The 15,987-nt window shown below is 39.0% G+C and overlaps 1 long non-coding RNA gene across 1 annotated transcript; it reads right to left on the bottom strand.

The window, feature by feature from the left end:
- Nucleotides 1-5,224: 5,224 nt before the first annotated feature.
- LOC135239942 (uncharacterized) lies at nucleotides 5,225-14,294 on the bottom strand. Its single transcript, XR_010325536.1, has 3 exons — nucleotides 13,441-14,294; nucleotides 10,401-10,444; nucleotides 5,225-7,348 (listed from the first exon to the last, which is right to left on the bottom strand). It is a non-coding gene; the product is annotated as an uncharacterized LOC135239942 (long non-coding RNA).
- Nucleotides 14,295-15,987: the final 1,693 nt, after the last annotated feature.

The raw sequence follows: 15,987 nt of genomic DNA, 5'->3' as shown, positions 1-15,987 counted from the left end.
CCCAGCCTGTTCTTCTTGACAGATATTTTTATCGTGAGCTATAAGGATTCACTGGGAAGGAAACAAAAGGTTTTGGGGGGGGGAGAGATGTCATCCTTAATTAATCGCCTCAATATAGAAATTCAATATGCAATGCTTCTTTGCATTCAAGTGGTGGTCTTTGTAACCTCAAACTAAAAATGGCTACATTTTTGATATGTAGTGGAATGATCTTTTCTGGAATAAACAAGACTAGGAAACCTAGTATATGGCCGGACCTAACACACGTGATCCGGCCGACTAATGGTGTAACTTCATAACTCAGCCGACCAATGGTGTAACTTCATCACTCAGTCAGATCACTCAGTCACTCAGTCACAGACATTCGCGTTTGTACGGCTGGCCCCGCGGTCCAGCCAAAACTGAAATATGTTTTAAAAATATATATATAATAATAAATAAATAAATAATACTTAAAAAAGTGAGCCTTCCTTAAATCTATTGTGATGCTGCACTTTTGAATTGAACCTTTGTGAGTTACATTAAAGTCGAAATTAAATAGGCCTACCGTTTCGTCTTAACATAGGCTAGTAGATGCATTATAGTAAGGGGCGCGATGCTCTATGTTGCGGTGCACTGTTTAGCTTCACAAAAGGTCTATTCCAGGTCTATTCTTAATATTTTCGTGGAGCGGGGACGATGACATCATCCCGAATTTGACGAGCGGGCGAGGACATCCAATTAATTCAGTTTCGCTGCGAGCTAATTTACAATTCCGTGTTCATTCCAAAGTTGTTGAACACGCGGTTCAGGAGGACGGCAGAACTAATGAATAATTCTCTCCTCCTCCACCGCGCGCGACTCCGCACATCATTACAGCACCGGAGGAAAGGAAATGTTCAGAGAGGAAGTGTTTGATGTGAGGAACGCAGGTATTTTTCACCCCATATTAAACAGCGTCACTCAGGTGTAATTGTCTAATAGGTCCTACGGGACAAGCGCAATAATGGAAAAAGTGGATCACAAGTATAAAGTAACAAAAACTATTGGACCAAATTTCAATACGCTGACTTAGTTTATTTGTCATTTCAAGGAAAAAGCAATTTTACGAAAAATAATGTGGGGATCATAGATTTGAATTTCGCTCAGTTATCAATGGGTGGCCACACCTTCCCAGAGAAAAAAACAAGAAATTGATTTGTTATGGCTGAGGGGCACCGAAGTGCAGCCTTGTTTAAACCATCTATAAAAAAATATTAGCTTTTAGTAGGCTATTTTATACGGTTGCATACGACTCTGGAATAACACACCCATTATAGTCAGAAGTTACACTAGGCTTTTCTGTAAAATAAACGTTTTAATCGCCTTGCAATCCACTTCATATGCATGCATGCATTTAACGAGATGCTGTTGGATGTCCTCGAGTTCATAACACTACATAAGTTAACGCGACTAAGCAGGTAGACTTCCTAGGTTTCATGAAAATAACTTACTGACAGCATAGTTTGAGGATTTAGATATACGGTTTATTTTCCGAAATTTGCTTGATGTCAGTCATTTTAATGTCACAAAGATAATAATCTATACACGTCACAGAGCATCTAAGATTTGCTTTATTTATCCCTTTGTAAGGCAAATTTTTATTGACTTGAATTACATATCATTTAAAAAATATACTAAAACCTCGAGCAGGTTAAGACGATGCTTAATTATGCTAGTGTAATAGTAATTTTTAACAGATCATTTATATGTACATATAGAGAAGTTTCTAAAGTAACTAAAATGGAGTGCTTTGTGTGTCTTAACAGTGACATTTATAAGTGAAAAATAAGAAAATCCAACTCATTATTAGTGTATCAGATTTTCAAGCATTAGACTCTTAATGACATGCGAAAATCAATTTATATTTAAGCGTAACGTGCATGTAAATAGGCATATGGGATAGGCACTGATTTGATTATTTTTCTTTCCCACTCTTAGATATACTGATTCAAATACAAATTTAGTATGTATTTAGTATCATCACCAACACAAGTATTTGTGATATGGCATATTCTTTTATAAGAATTTTTTATTTAAAGGTTCTGAAAACTGGCCATCTCTTCTTTGTAAAAATAAATAAAATAATATAAGGCAGTAATAATTTGCTGCAATTATGAGTTGGAATTGCAACACATTTTTATATTGCATTTTCTGTGAATGCCTGGGTGATAATTGTCAACAATTTGCATTATATTTAGTTTATATAACACCTATTTGAAAGCAGTGGAAATAAGTAATGAGCCTTTTCACTTGGTCCGATTACACTCCTTAATGTGTATGTCCAAGTCTCAGATATTCTGTTTTTAATTTGCCATGATTGCATTCAGAAACTATTATGTACATTTTTGCAATGAGAGCAGGTTCTTTACATACCTTTGCACATAGATAATATGTCATCTAGTTAATATTTTGTAAATGTGCAGCCAGAGATTTGTTGTCAAATGCCCTTTGTCTTTTCAGAACAGGGAGATTCCAAACGAAAGCAAACAAGCAAACATTCATCTCAGTCCAGTTGGCATTTCCAGCAGGCTGGAATTAGACAAGAATTAAATGACGTCTTCAGCGTTGATTTTCCATTTGCTTATGGGTCCAAACCTGACTGCCACTGCAAACATCACAGACTAAAGGTGTGATTATTTTAACAACCGATTTAGGGTGCTTCTGTTGTGTTATCTGGAAGACAATGACAACAACTATCACATGGAAAATTACAGTACTTTATTTTACTGAACAACCATACCTTTCTGACCACCTTATTTTTTGTGTTCTGGAAGCTAATTGCCAGAAACAACAGAAAGAATTTGGAAGTTCTTTGTTTGGAGTATATATTCGATTTGCCTTACAACAGTCTAATGGTGTACATTATGATTTCCATAACTCTATCCATATCTGGAACAGCCCCCCCACCCCCCCCCCCCCCTTCTGTTTCTTGATTTAGAGGTGGTGGATCCTGCCGGGGTAGAGGAGAGAGGGAGCTCTGGGTATTGGAGAAATGTGTTGCATGGCCCGGAGCCTAACGGGTAATAAAGTCATTAATTCAGCTGATTAAGTTGGCCTTTGGGTTAAAGAAAAATCATATCCGTCTCCCTTTGAGATGTAACCAGGGAAGCGGAGAAGAGGGGAAAAAGCGAGCTAATTAGCACCAAAAAAGAGGGGGAAAGGAACGGGGGTGGGGTGGGGTGGGGGGGGGGGCAGTTTGACTGAACTATTAATGAGACATGTTTGGGGTGAGGGAGTGACAAGCTCATCAAAACGCCTGCTTGCCATGCGAGACATTCTCTCAAAGACTCGGCGAGCTACCTTTGTGCCTCACGCTGCTACTTAATGATCTGAAACTGGAGAAAGGCAGGAAAAGTACGGGTGAAATGTCAGTTTACTCACAGTTTAATGAGCTTGTTGTGAAAGGCAAAAAGAAAAACGAAAGAGAAAGCGAACGGGCGAGAGGAAAACAGCCGTGTTCATTTGTTCTCCTCGTGTGTTTTTCTTTCCGTCAGGACGCTCGTCGACGTTGCCTCGCCGTGAAAAGCCTTGGGGTTCATCATCATCGTTATTATTATTTTCATATTTTAAAGAATAAAAAGGGGCTCTTCATATTGTTTGATGTGGGCTCATAAGTGAGATTGCCTAATGCAATTGCCTTCGATGCGAGGCAGTCAAAGAAGGCACAACTCAAAGAGCAGTGGGAGAAAGCGCACAGATGATGAGAGATTCTAATTTCCCTTGGCATTTGACCTTCACAGCTATGGAACAGCCGCAAATGAAGGTGTCCTTGGCCAGTGTGGTTCCGCGTGTGTTTTCTAGGTGTTTTATTTGACTGTAGAATTAAATCGACTATGTACATTTGGATATTGTGTCTATTTATACGGTTGCTTGTTTCATCTTAAGTCCTGTTAATTATATAGATAACACAGGTAAAACATTCATCTCAACCAGTTGAGAGAATGGAAGCAATCGGGAAAATACTGTGTAATGCAGATTGTGAGATAGGACCCTGGGTAAATTTACCTAAATTAAGTTTCCATTCTGAGTTGTTGAAGTAAATATAAATATACATTACAATTTCAAATTGGAAAATATAAAAGTACAAAAACAAAACCTTTTTAATGACAACGGTGAGTTTCATCAATGTCAGTTTCGAAACAATACATTAGTAAGTTAGTGTATTGTATGTTAACTGTGAATAATATATGAATATTTACTAATCAATTACTTGTTCTGAAGTTAAAGGCTTTTGAGGTAAAGGGAAACATGATTTCCTTTCTTGTGTGTGTGTGTGTGTGTGTGTGTGTATTCTGTGTGTGTTCTGTGTAAGCTAAATATTTGAGAATAGTGTCCTACCTCTGAAAGGGAATTGGGATAGTAAGAAAAATATTATGTTTTATTTTTATTGTTTCTTTTATTTGGAGAAATTATTGTAATCCCCCATCCCATTGACAATAAACAGCCTGAACTGAAATTATTAGAAGCATTTTTCAGCCTGCTTTTCTTTCGGTCTTTTTAACAACAATAAAGGGAGACATCTGTTGTAGGAATGATATTGTATGCTTTATAAATGTCCTTCACATAATAAGTGATTAATGCCGACTGTAGCTGGTGACTCAACTTCAGCAATGAAACCCAGAGAAGGAGACCATAATTGTGTTCAACAGGCAGAACATGGCAGACTATGAGATACGATACCTTCGCCTGTTGATGCTGCACTGTCAAGCTCTGAATCACATTCCTTTTTTCAGAAAAAGTATCAAACACCACCTACAGTTATTTTGAACTCAGTCCTCATTTTGTGTTTGCCCCATCCCGACCCCTGAAAAAAAGCTATTGCCACAGTAGATGTGTCGACTAATTTACAGAGAATTGCTAAGTAATCCCATGTGGCTTTGAAACTTATCTAGAGTTGTTGCAATTCATTCAAAGGTTGTTAGCACTTACATTCTGCTATCCCTATATGTGATCTATCATTTCTGCAACTGGAATTGTGTAATTTCTATGAATATATCAAATATGACATTTTATCCCTATAATAAATAAAGTATAAAGTAAGTATTAAGGTATTACCACTGAGTGTACCCATTAATTGACCATTAATGGGTACATTCTGTACACTATTCTTAATATACATTCTGTACACTATTCTGACTTAAGATATGCTATAAACAACCATATTAACGTTATGTTTGCATATATACAGAGGTAAAATACTGATCTCTGTTGGACATGAAGGTGCGTATTATTAGAAAAGATTATCTTCGGTAATAACACACCTGTACCAACCTATTCAAAAATATAAAGAAGGGAGGTTCCCTGCCATTAAACCACATGTGTTATACCAGTACCCTTAGGTTGATAGCAGCATTCCCATACACATTCAGAAACATTACACATATCATTGTTCAATCACAGCATGGTTTGCCTGTGATTTATATTTAAATGCTATTTGAAATTTTGTGGTTTCCATCTATTCACCGCTTCCAGTTTAAAAGCATCTATTAAATGCATTGTGCTGTTAACACGCATGCACTGTCGAGCTGGTTTTGTTTATTGGCCTGCTTACATCTGGGGTCAAAGTTCATTGACTCAAACAAGGGAAATGTAAAATGGTGGACAGAAATGAATCGATCTGAGGACGTGCTCCCAAATTCAATCAACAAACGGCCTGCACACACCGCTAGCAGCACTTCTGAGCTTTCCGCGATAAAAATAGTACATGCTCAAGATCAAATTAACACCAGCTTACGCGTTAAGCCTACTTTTATTGGCATGGTTGTAGAGCGCAGCGCATGGGTTTCATAAAGGCCCGTTTCTCCCTCTCCCTTTCGGACTACGCCAGCATTCATATGCTACTCACGAGGGAGGCAGCGACCCCAGCGTGACTTCAATTCCGGCTCCATTGTTTTCTATTGTGTAAATCTCGGAAGTGGAAGGCATACCATGCGTGCTCGTGGCAGAAGTCAAGCTCCAATGCCGTGCCGGATTAAACATTCATAATGCCTTGAATGCCAGGGAGACATTTAAATAATAATGATTTTTAAAAATCAGCCCAGAGACCTCAGTTATTTTTCACCTCAGATTTTTTTTTTTTTTTTACATGGGCGTTCTTTAGCAATTGTTGAGCACCTGCAGTAATCCATTACAGTGTATGCGGTCCACATTAAATACTCGTTTCCAAACCTATTGAAGGTTGTGATGCATTCCGGAAATTCTCTGTAGAGGGTGCATTTCAATGATGAACAAAAAAAGTGTCCCTGAACAGCTAAGTATAAACAATGATGACAACTGTCTTTTCCTTTACATTGTGTTTCCTCAATGTTCTGTTTCATGAAAAGTTGTTCTCAGGGACATTTTATGTCAATGACATGCTGTTAGACAACATTCTCTTCCCTTTTCATACTGGAATTCTGTTCTGTTAATTCTGAAATTCTGACATTCTATTCTTACCGAATTCACTGACAATCTGTTTCATTAACAGTCTTATACTGACATGCAGATTCCAACATTTCCAACAGTCTATTTCACTGCCATTTTGTTTCATCGGCACTCTGCTGTCTTTCATTCTGCTATATCAAAATTATTCCACTGAAAATCTGCTTCACTGTCAGCCTTTTTCACAGTGGCATTTCGTTTCACCAACATTCCGTTTCAACACATTGTTTCACTGACAATCTGTTCACAGACAGTCTTTTTCACTGACAATCTGTTTCATTTGACATGCCTTCAGGGGTTGCGTCTGAAAGCAAAGATGGCTGACATGACCCTCTGTCCCCCGCTGAAGATGAGCCGCAGCTCACTGACGGGGTCACGACTTTTCCTTCTCTTAAGGGCCCACAAACAACGCAATTGGGCGGGTAAAAGTTTTTGCCTTGTGGTGCAGATCCTAGTGCATCTGGTCCTCAAGGGCGCAAAAAGACCGCTTTGTCTCTTTTCGAGGAGTGAGTAGGATGCTCAAAAGACAGAGCTCTTTCTCTAATGAAAGAGCACTTCTTGGCTCCATTAGTATCTTGGGCTGCATGAGACAAACAAACGCGCACTGTGGTGGCTGCCAAATTAGTCTGGGGCGGGGGTGGGGGTGGGGGTGGGGTGGGGGGGGGTTGATTGGGAAAGCTGAAGTCGGTACGGGATGCTGTGGGGCTTGGGCTCCTCACAGGTGCCGGTCCTGGTAACGGGCCAGGAGGTGGGCAGGGTCGCGCGGCCGGACGGGGGAGACGCTTAAATGCGTTTCCCTCTTTCACGCTGGTTCAGAAAGCGGCCAGTCTGAATGCTGCCTTTTCAAGGCTTCGGGCCTGCTGGGCAGGCTGGTAGGAAGTCCTCTGGCTGTTTACATCAATAGCCACTGAAACCACAACATAAGCGCCATTTGTTCGGATTCAAATATGGCATCCGTCCCCCACTATCCACTTCCCTTCCTCTGAGCGCAGACAAAAAGGAAAAATTATTTATTGACACGACAATCCACATAATTTAAATAGTTTGGCATCATTATACAGCCAGGATTTCATGCCTTTTTCCTTATTAGAAAGTGGAAGCAGTAAGTTTGTGTGTGTGTATGTGTATGTGTGTGTGAGTGTGTGTGTGTGTGTGTGTGTGTGTCTGTGCGTGTGTGTATGATTTACTTACTGAGACTGATACGATTAGCTGGTTGAAAGATTCTTTGACCGGAGTACAATAAAGCAATGGTTATATTTTTAACCATTAGGTACATTTTGTGTGTTAGGATTTGTTTCAGGCTTTTATGAAGTATATATTTCATCATTAATTTCAAGACCATCCATTTCAAAATATTCAGTATAAGATGCTCACTGCTGATGGCTGTGTCCAATCATAATTCTATATGTCATTCTATTTTTAATTACACTGTCAAACTGATTTCATTAACAAGACTCACTGTCTGAGGCAAATTTAGTAGTCTTCCCTGAAAATAATTAGATGGAAGTTCACGGAAAACAAAATAGTGCTAAAAGATTTATAATCTTTTTTAATGTCTGAACCAGTAATTCCCTTTTTTCCCTATTAACTGACTGAATGAAAGTTGCTCAGAGAAACTGTACTTTATCAGTTGTGGTTAAGACCAGTGTAATGTGAAAAACAGACCTTGTGGGCTCCAGGATTGCTATAAATACAAGGATGTAAAGGAATCTACCCAACCTGAGAATTATAATCATAAAACCTTCACCAAACAGGCGGTCTGCTGCTGGCTCAGACCTTTGAAACAAAGAGATCTGCCCTTAATAGGAAGCCTTTCCGATCATCCCAGAAGAATTCAATTACAGACCAGTTCAGGAGATAACTGAGATTAAACTGTATCTAACAAAAACAATCAAAGCCTATCTGATTTTAAGGTTTAGCAGGGGAGACGTTTCTGTAATGCAAACGGAATTGAATGGATCTCTCTCTCTCCATTTCTCTCTCTCTCTCTCTCTCTCTCTCCCTCTCGCTCTCTATTTCTCTCTCTCTCTCTCTCTGTCTCTCTCTCCCTCCCTCTCTTTCTCAACACTGAATGTGGATTATGGCCACCGATTTAAAGGTGGCACACATTACATGGAAATGCTTTTTTTCCCCACCCCAATAATGAAAATATCACAGGAGCCCCTGCGGGTGATGATGACCTTTTGGAGAGCGTCGCATTTTCGCCTCGCTTGCTTGCTCTTTTGTAAAATGCTCGGCCATATTCTTCTCCCTGGGGCGCTATGGCTGAGTGACTATGGTGTATTGAGTGCTTGTAGATCTATACTACTTGTAAATAATTTATTAGAGTGACTGAAGGGAGAGAAGGAAAGCAGGCAGGGAGAAGAAGAGCAGCAGGGAGAGCCTGTGAGAGGAATAATGCACGCCATCAGGGCCTTCCGGATTGTTCCATATCACTCACGAACCCGAAGGCCCGACCTGCTTCGCTCAAAATGAATCTGACAGGATCAGGAACGAAACACAAAAACAGAATGGAATGTAACGGGAGGGGAAAAAAACAACTTAGTGACAGTCTGTTCACAACCTCTTTACACACTCATCCTTTGCTGATATCTCTGTGCTACGAGGCAAATGTAGATCAGGTTGCTATTGACACCGTTGTATGTGGCTGTCAGAAGTTACTCTCTCCCACAGCTCCGAATCTGACCCACATTCAGGTAGAATCCACTCACCCACTTATTCTTTTTCTGGGTGTTCTTTGGTTTCACAGATGACTAAACTTATGCTTAAAACAGTCAGTAGTTGTATGTAATTGTGATTTACACTGGAATTGTGGCATATGGAAATCTATTCGGTTTTCTGTTCAAGTGGTATTCTACTTCTATCCATTCCTGCACTGTCGCATCAAGATATGTCGTGTGTATCATATACTTAAAGGTATACTATGCAGGATACTACGCCTTCATCTTCAACTCCACCCACTCACCCCAAAGTTCTGGACCAAGTCAGCAATACATGAATTCATTAGAAACTAATGGTCCAGTACATTTCTCCCATCAATTACTCAGACCTGACATTACATTGTCTGGTCAGGACCACAAACTAGAAATGTACAAATATTGTAATTTGAAAAACAGACATTCCGGTCTGAATAGCTACAGGTAACATTACTCACAGGTACAACAGAAAACAAGACAACTCTGTATCACTTGTCATCCCTTTGGTGAACTTCAGCTGATGCTACAAAGGAAAAGCAATTCCAAGGTTAGCTTGAGTTCTTGACTGAGCCCTGTTGGATTGTCTGTTTGCTTTGCTGTACCTGAGCCATTACAGAGGCTAGCTACCTAGCAACAAAAAATCTGCTGCCCTGTAGCTGCACCCACCCCTTCCACACAGAAAAGGGTGCCACGCCCAGAAATGTCCCAAACACATTTTAGAATGACACATACAGTTAAAGGTGCTTGAATTCGGTGAAAGGCAGAAATTGCCAGTGCATCACAGATACGCCTTAGCATAGTTATATTATAACATTTATGTAAAAATCCTGCATAGTATGCCTTTAAATTAAATATGTTTTGTAACATTAAGTATTAACATTAAGTTTTTTCTGAAATAAGTGTAAGTTTATCCAAAAATTTTAATTTCATAGTTTTTGATATCCAGTGACATGCATGCATAGACAAAGTTAGATTAACCAAAAAAAAAAAACAATACCATCACCACCTTTCATGCAGAAGTTGATTGGGTGTTTTTCTGGTCTCTTCCCACAATGCTGTAAATTTGGAGAGTGCATGTGCAATGTGGGGTTTCATGGCATGAGTGACCATTTGTTACATACTTATTAAGTAGTTAAATAGTCATTTCAATGATGACATTAATATTTTGTTAAATTTTTACAAAAGATGGACAGTGAAGCATTGTTTTATTTTCCTCTACTGACTATCCTGTACACGTAGCCTTGTAATTCTTATAATATGTACCTTATCAGGTCATGATGGTCCAATAAGTCTCAGGAAAGGAGCATCTGTAAAATAAATGAAGGAAAATTGTTGTTTATAGGCATGTGTATTTGCATCACAATTCTCTCATATTTATCAGTTCCAATAACTTCAAATGCCAGGCAGTGACCTGTGCCAATAATGTTCTTGGTAGTGTCATAATACTGCCTTGCTGAATTATGACAGTATTACTGACTAGTATCATATAAACCTCCAAGCCTTCTTTACTGGCATACAGTGGCCTCCAAAATTATTGGTCCCTCAACAAAGATGAACAAAAAAATCTGCATACAATAAAAAATTGATAATGAGCTATTTTGTATGCTCCAAAATCACAAAAACCTCTACATATACAGTGAGCTCCAAAAGGTTTGGGACAAAGACCTTTTTCTTGATTTGGCTCTGTACTCCATTTCATTTTGGACTTGTAATAAAGCAATTCACATGTGGTTTTACTATGCAGAAATTACAGCACTTTTCATACATGGTCCCCCCATTTCAGCATCATAATGTTTGGGACATATTAATGTTATGCAAATGAAAGTAGTCACGTTTAGTACTTTGTCTCATATCCTTTGCACGCAATGACTGCTTGAAGTCTGTGACCTGTAGACATCAGGTGCTGAGTATCTTCTCTGGTGATGCTCTGTGAGGTCTATACTGCAGCCATCTCTAGCTCCTGCTTGTTTCAGTGGCTAGTTTTCCTTTTTTCCTTAAAGTTTTATCCCTTAAGTTTAATGCTAATGCCTTAAGTTTTCTCTTAAGCATATGAAAAGTGTATTCAATTAGATTGAGATCAAGTGAATGACTTGGCCAGTCAAGAAATTTCGGCTTTTAAAAACTTTAAAAAATTAATGCTTTAGCAGTATGTTTGGGATCATTGTCTTGCTATTGGTGGAAGTGCTATCCAATGAGTTTAGAGGCATTTTCTTGAACTTGAGCTGATAATATGCTTCTGTACACTTTGGAATTCATTCTGCTGCGGCTATCAGTACCTACATAATCCATGAAGACAAGTGAGCCAGTACCTGTGGCAACAATACAAGCCCAAACCATAACACTCCCAGCACCGTGTTTCACAGAAGAGGGGAGGTGCTGTAAAATGTGCTGCAATTTCTACACGGTAAAGCCACAATTTATAAAAAAAATACCTGTTAATAAAAGCTGAGAATGTGCATTTTAACCACATATGATTCTTGTTCACTGAACATGCCTTAAGTAGACTGTAAGACGTTATAATCTTATTTTCCAAAAGGATAGATGTTAAAATTATTTGGACCTCTGTTTTCAGTTCTGAATAAGTCATTCCTACATTGAAATATGGTGGTGAATCTTTGGTGTTAGAGGGTTTTCTGTGGGTTCAGGGGCTCTTGTTAATGTCAATGGAATTAAGAAGCAAAACATTTTGGCCAACAACCTGCATCCCCTCTCCCTGCTCCTAGCAAGCTCAAACTTGGCCACAAATTGACGTTTATACAAGAGAGTGATCCTACATATACCTCAATTCAACCAAGAAATGGTTAATTTGACCACAGAATTAAAATTTGGAATGGCCGTCTCAGTCTCCAGAGTTGAACTGAAATTTGTGGTTTGAATCTAAGAGGGCACTGACAAAAAATATGAATGATCTTGAAAGACCATATGGGAGAAATTTTCAAATATCTCCCCCAATACATTCACCACGCTCATAAAATTCTATAGAAGACCGCTAAAAAGTTTTATTCCTGAAAAGGGAGGGTGAACAAAGTACAGAAAACAGGGGTACTAATAAAGAAATACTTTTTCTCTGAGCAATTGTATTAGTATAAATGCATCCAATATTGGCCATTACCCCTAACGTTTATTTTACACAGCCTTTTTTGCTAATCTTTGTCAAGGGTCCCAGTAGTTTTGGAGGACACAGTATACTGTGCCATGTTTCATATTTAAGTATGCATAATCACTGTGGCAGAGAGGACTTGGTTAACCTCTGGTGCAATCAGCTATTGAAATGCAAATGCAGCAGTTTATGCTGAGTGCATAACGTTGTTGTTGTGGGTTCTTGGACTGAGCGTGTGATGCTAATGAAGAGTGGTCTCTAATGCAGCTGAAGGTCTGCTGTTGCCAGGAGTGACTGGGCGTGCCAGGGAATTGCTGTAGTCTTAAGAGTGTGAACTGCACCGTGAAGTGCCGCAGTGACCACCGCATAAAGACACAGTGCATCGTTCTGCCAAAGACTTTCTATGATACTGCCTCAAGAAGACCAATGCCATCGGTATGTTTGCACGTGCATTTTTAAAACTGGACAATAAAAAGGGATATTTTAAACTTGGAAACACCGGCAAAATTGTTCAAAATTGAGATATAACCCAGGTTGTACAAATGGTAAAAAAAAGTTGATTAAGCTGATTTTGCTGATACTGTATTTGAAATTTTGTGGTTCCAAATATATTGACCTTATGGTGCGTTCACACCATTGGAGCAAAACCATGGTCAATCTGCAATGAGAAGGTCTGTGTCCCTGCCTCCGAGAGATTTCACCTATCCATATATTTACTGGGTGTTTGTTGTGCTTTTAAGGAGGTTCAAATTTTTCAGATGGAAATAGGAAGGTTTGAATGCTTTCTGTAATATTGTGGGGACATACTTAATGATATAGCTTCACTTTGAGCCACTAGACCAGTTTTCCTGTTTGAAACTGTTATTGCCAAGTGGACGGCATAAAATCAAAGTGAAATGAAAATGGCCAAATATCAGAGACAGCACTGTGCAGTATCCCTCATTATAACCCTAACCCCTGCAGTGTATATAAATGTGGCTCTAGTAGACTAGCATGTGTTGTACTTCTGTTACCGAACAAAATCAACTAAATGTTTTCCCTGATGGTCCCACACCCAAGTACTGGCCAGACCTGAAGACTGGTATGTATGCATAAAACTGAGTTTTAAATAAATCAGCACTTTTTCTGCAAATTTGTTTTCCTTAGAAATTTATGGAAGGTGGAGGAAGATATTAATTAAACGCAGCACACAGTTGTCCTTACCTTAAAATATTTATGCTGTGTTAAACTTTAACGTTATGTTGAAATAGTAAATTTATGGCTTCATTACCAGAACACAGACAGGTTGCAGACAAAGGAATTTGAAAAGAAAATGAAGACATTTTTCAATTTCACACGCTACATAAGTCAATAGTAAGACAATTCATACACTAAACCCAGTGCTTATCATTAAAGATAGACCTAATATATATTTAATTACATTTGTAGAGTGACAGAAGTCACTAATGTTGCACCCTTAGTGTGATACCCCTGTCCCAATGTCTGATTTCATCAGCAGTGTTGCTCTCTTAAATTTTAGACACTACAGCTACAGTAGGGGAAAATGGCAGAGGGGACCGCTCTATAAGTGGCATGGTGATAGGTGTAATGATACATGTTCTACAATGTCTTTATACATTATTAATGCATTTTCTGATATCTCTATGCATAGACTAATTTGTACTAATACACATAAAATTCAATATTCTTAACATGTTAAGCTTAATATTTGCTTAAAGCTACCAAAAAGAGATGATGGCGATTGTCCATACCAGATGCTCAATTCATCAAAAACTCTGAATGTGAAACAGTCTACCTTTTTACCCTCTACAGGGCTAAGAATTTGAGGTCCTTATATACCAGCAGAAGTTGTGAACTCAAAAAGTTTGTTGCTTTTGAAATTTGCAAACCAAACCTACTTTTTTACTGAATGCATTTCACCCACAAACCGCCATTCAGGTCCTGGATTACTGAGAGACAATGAGTTACTGAGTCAGTGACTGTTCTTTTTAGTGGCTGAATGCACACAAGAGCAATTGCTGTTCTTCCCTGAGAAGTATATCTCTGTCCAATAAACTGTACCCATCTTCTCTATGAACATTTGTTCCAACCCTTACCCACAATTTCCATAGAGAAATGCTATCCCAAGATTGATTTGGGTGTGCCCTAATTTGAGCAAGGGTTCCCCTGCTTTGACACCCGTCTCCTCTGGAGAAACGGGTGAAGTCACAACAGTGAGCTCTGGAATGCAAGACTACTCCGTGCCGCACGCTGATCTCCACTCTGGATTGGTAGGGGATTAGTCTCCTTCTGCTGTTCCCCCAGGAGCAGACACCTGCCATCTGAAGCACTGGTCCAGTGGGGACCGGGGGAGTCCCTTCAACAAAGCCGTCCCAGTGCTGGCACTTCTCAAATCACACCCCCGCCAAATGCACCTCAAGACTCCCTTCTGTTAATCCAGCCCAGCTCTCTGATGCAAGCTGAAGTGTCTCAGCGATGGCGGTCTGAATGAATCAAATAAAATCTTCAGACACAGAAAGAGGACCAACGGCTTGCTATTGGAAGTGGCTGCAGATTCAGGACCAGCACAATAATAATAATAATAATAATAATAATGAGAAGGAGAAGAAGACACATTTGTAAAGTAACCATTGTCATCTGAATGTCTTATTTATTATTTAATTTATAATTTACCTGCCAAATGCACAAGCACAGCGACTTAAAAAGGCTGAAGCTGTTTTCTGAGCATAATTTGATTATAAATTTGGATATCATTTATATATTTGGGTATAATTCCATTGTCCATAAAAACCTTCAATTAAATAGTAATGGCAGCACAGCGTAGGACACACAAAGAAATGATTTCTTTATGGCTTCTATATGAAACTTTATTGACGTTTTATCAAATTAAGGTACAGTAATACCTTAATCCCAAACATACTACATTACATGTATTAATAATGGGAAAAATACTTACCATTTTAGCATCTATCAAATTCCATTTGTCTGACTGACCGCTCAGCACACCTTCAGAAACAGAGAAGCATCGGCACCGTTTGTGTTTGACCTCTGAGCCGCCTGACTGCGGGAGCAGACCGCCCTGGAGAGGCCGCAGTCGGCCCTGTGCTGGAGGCGCTAGCCCAAGGCCCAGGGCCTCCCTGCTCAGGGACAGGGAGTGATAGGGCCCATCAGGCACGAAATGCACCGGGCCCCCCGCGGTCACTGAGGAGCTGCTCCACAACTCTGCACTGATGTGCACAGGACAGGAACAAAAAGGCCATCAAACTGTACGAAGGATGTGCTCAGCATGAAAAAAGGATTATATTTTTAGACTATACTGTATATATTAACTTGAATGTCAGATTTATTTGCTGTGCACGAGAAAGTTTCAATGTTCTATGTTAGTATTCTTCTAGAAATATATCACAATAATTTACAATCAAATTAGTAGAAAAAAGAAATAACTACAGATAAGGATGTCATGATAAAGTCAGCTCTTGTATTGCATTACATTATTGAACTCTACATTTAATGTGTATTTTAAAACAGGGTATTTTTCCAGAGTAAGAAATCTTGCGTTCAATTTAGTTTATGCCTAACAATAAAACGTGATATATAGTAATGTTCCATAAAAAAGGAAATGTTAATGAGATCAATCAAGAAATGAAATAAAGAAAAAAGCCGAAAGGCCTTTTTAATGAAAAGATAAACCTAGGTTTGCAATATTTTCACACTTATTTATATTATTTTGGGGTGAAGTAATAATATGGA

Source organism: Anguilla rostrata, chromosome 1 (assembly GCF_018555375.3).
Source record: "Anguilla rostrata isolate EN2019 chromosome 1, ASM1855537v3, whole genome shotgun sequence".
Lineage (NCBI taxonomy): Eukaryota > Metazoa > Chordata > Actinopteri > Anguilliformes > Anguillidae > Anguilla > Anguilla rostrata.
The sequence above is the reverse complement of the archived record's forward strand: the minus strand, read 5'-3'. Positions and strand labels throughout refer to the sequence as shown.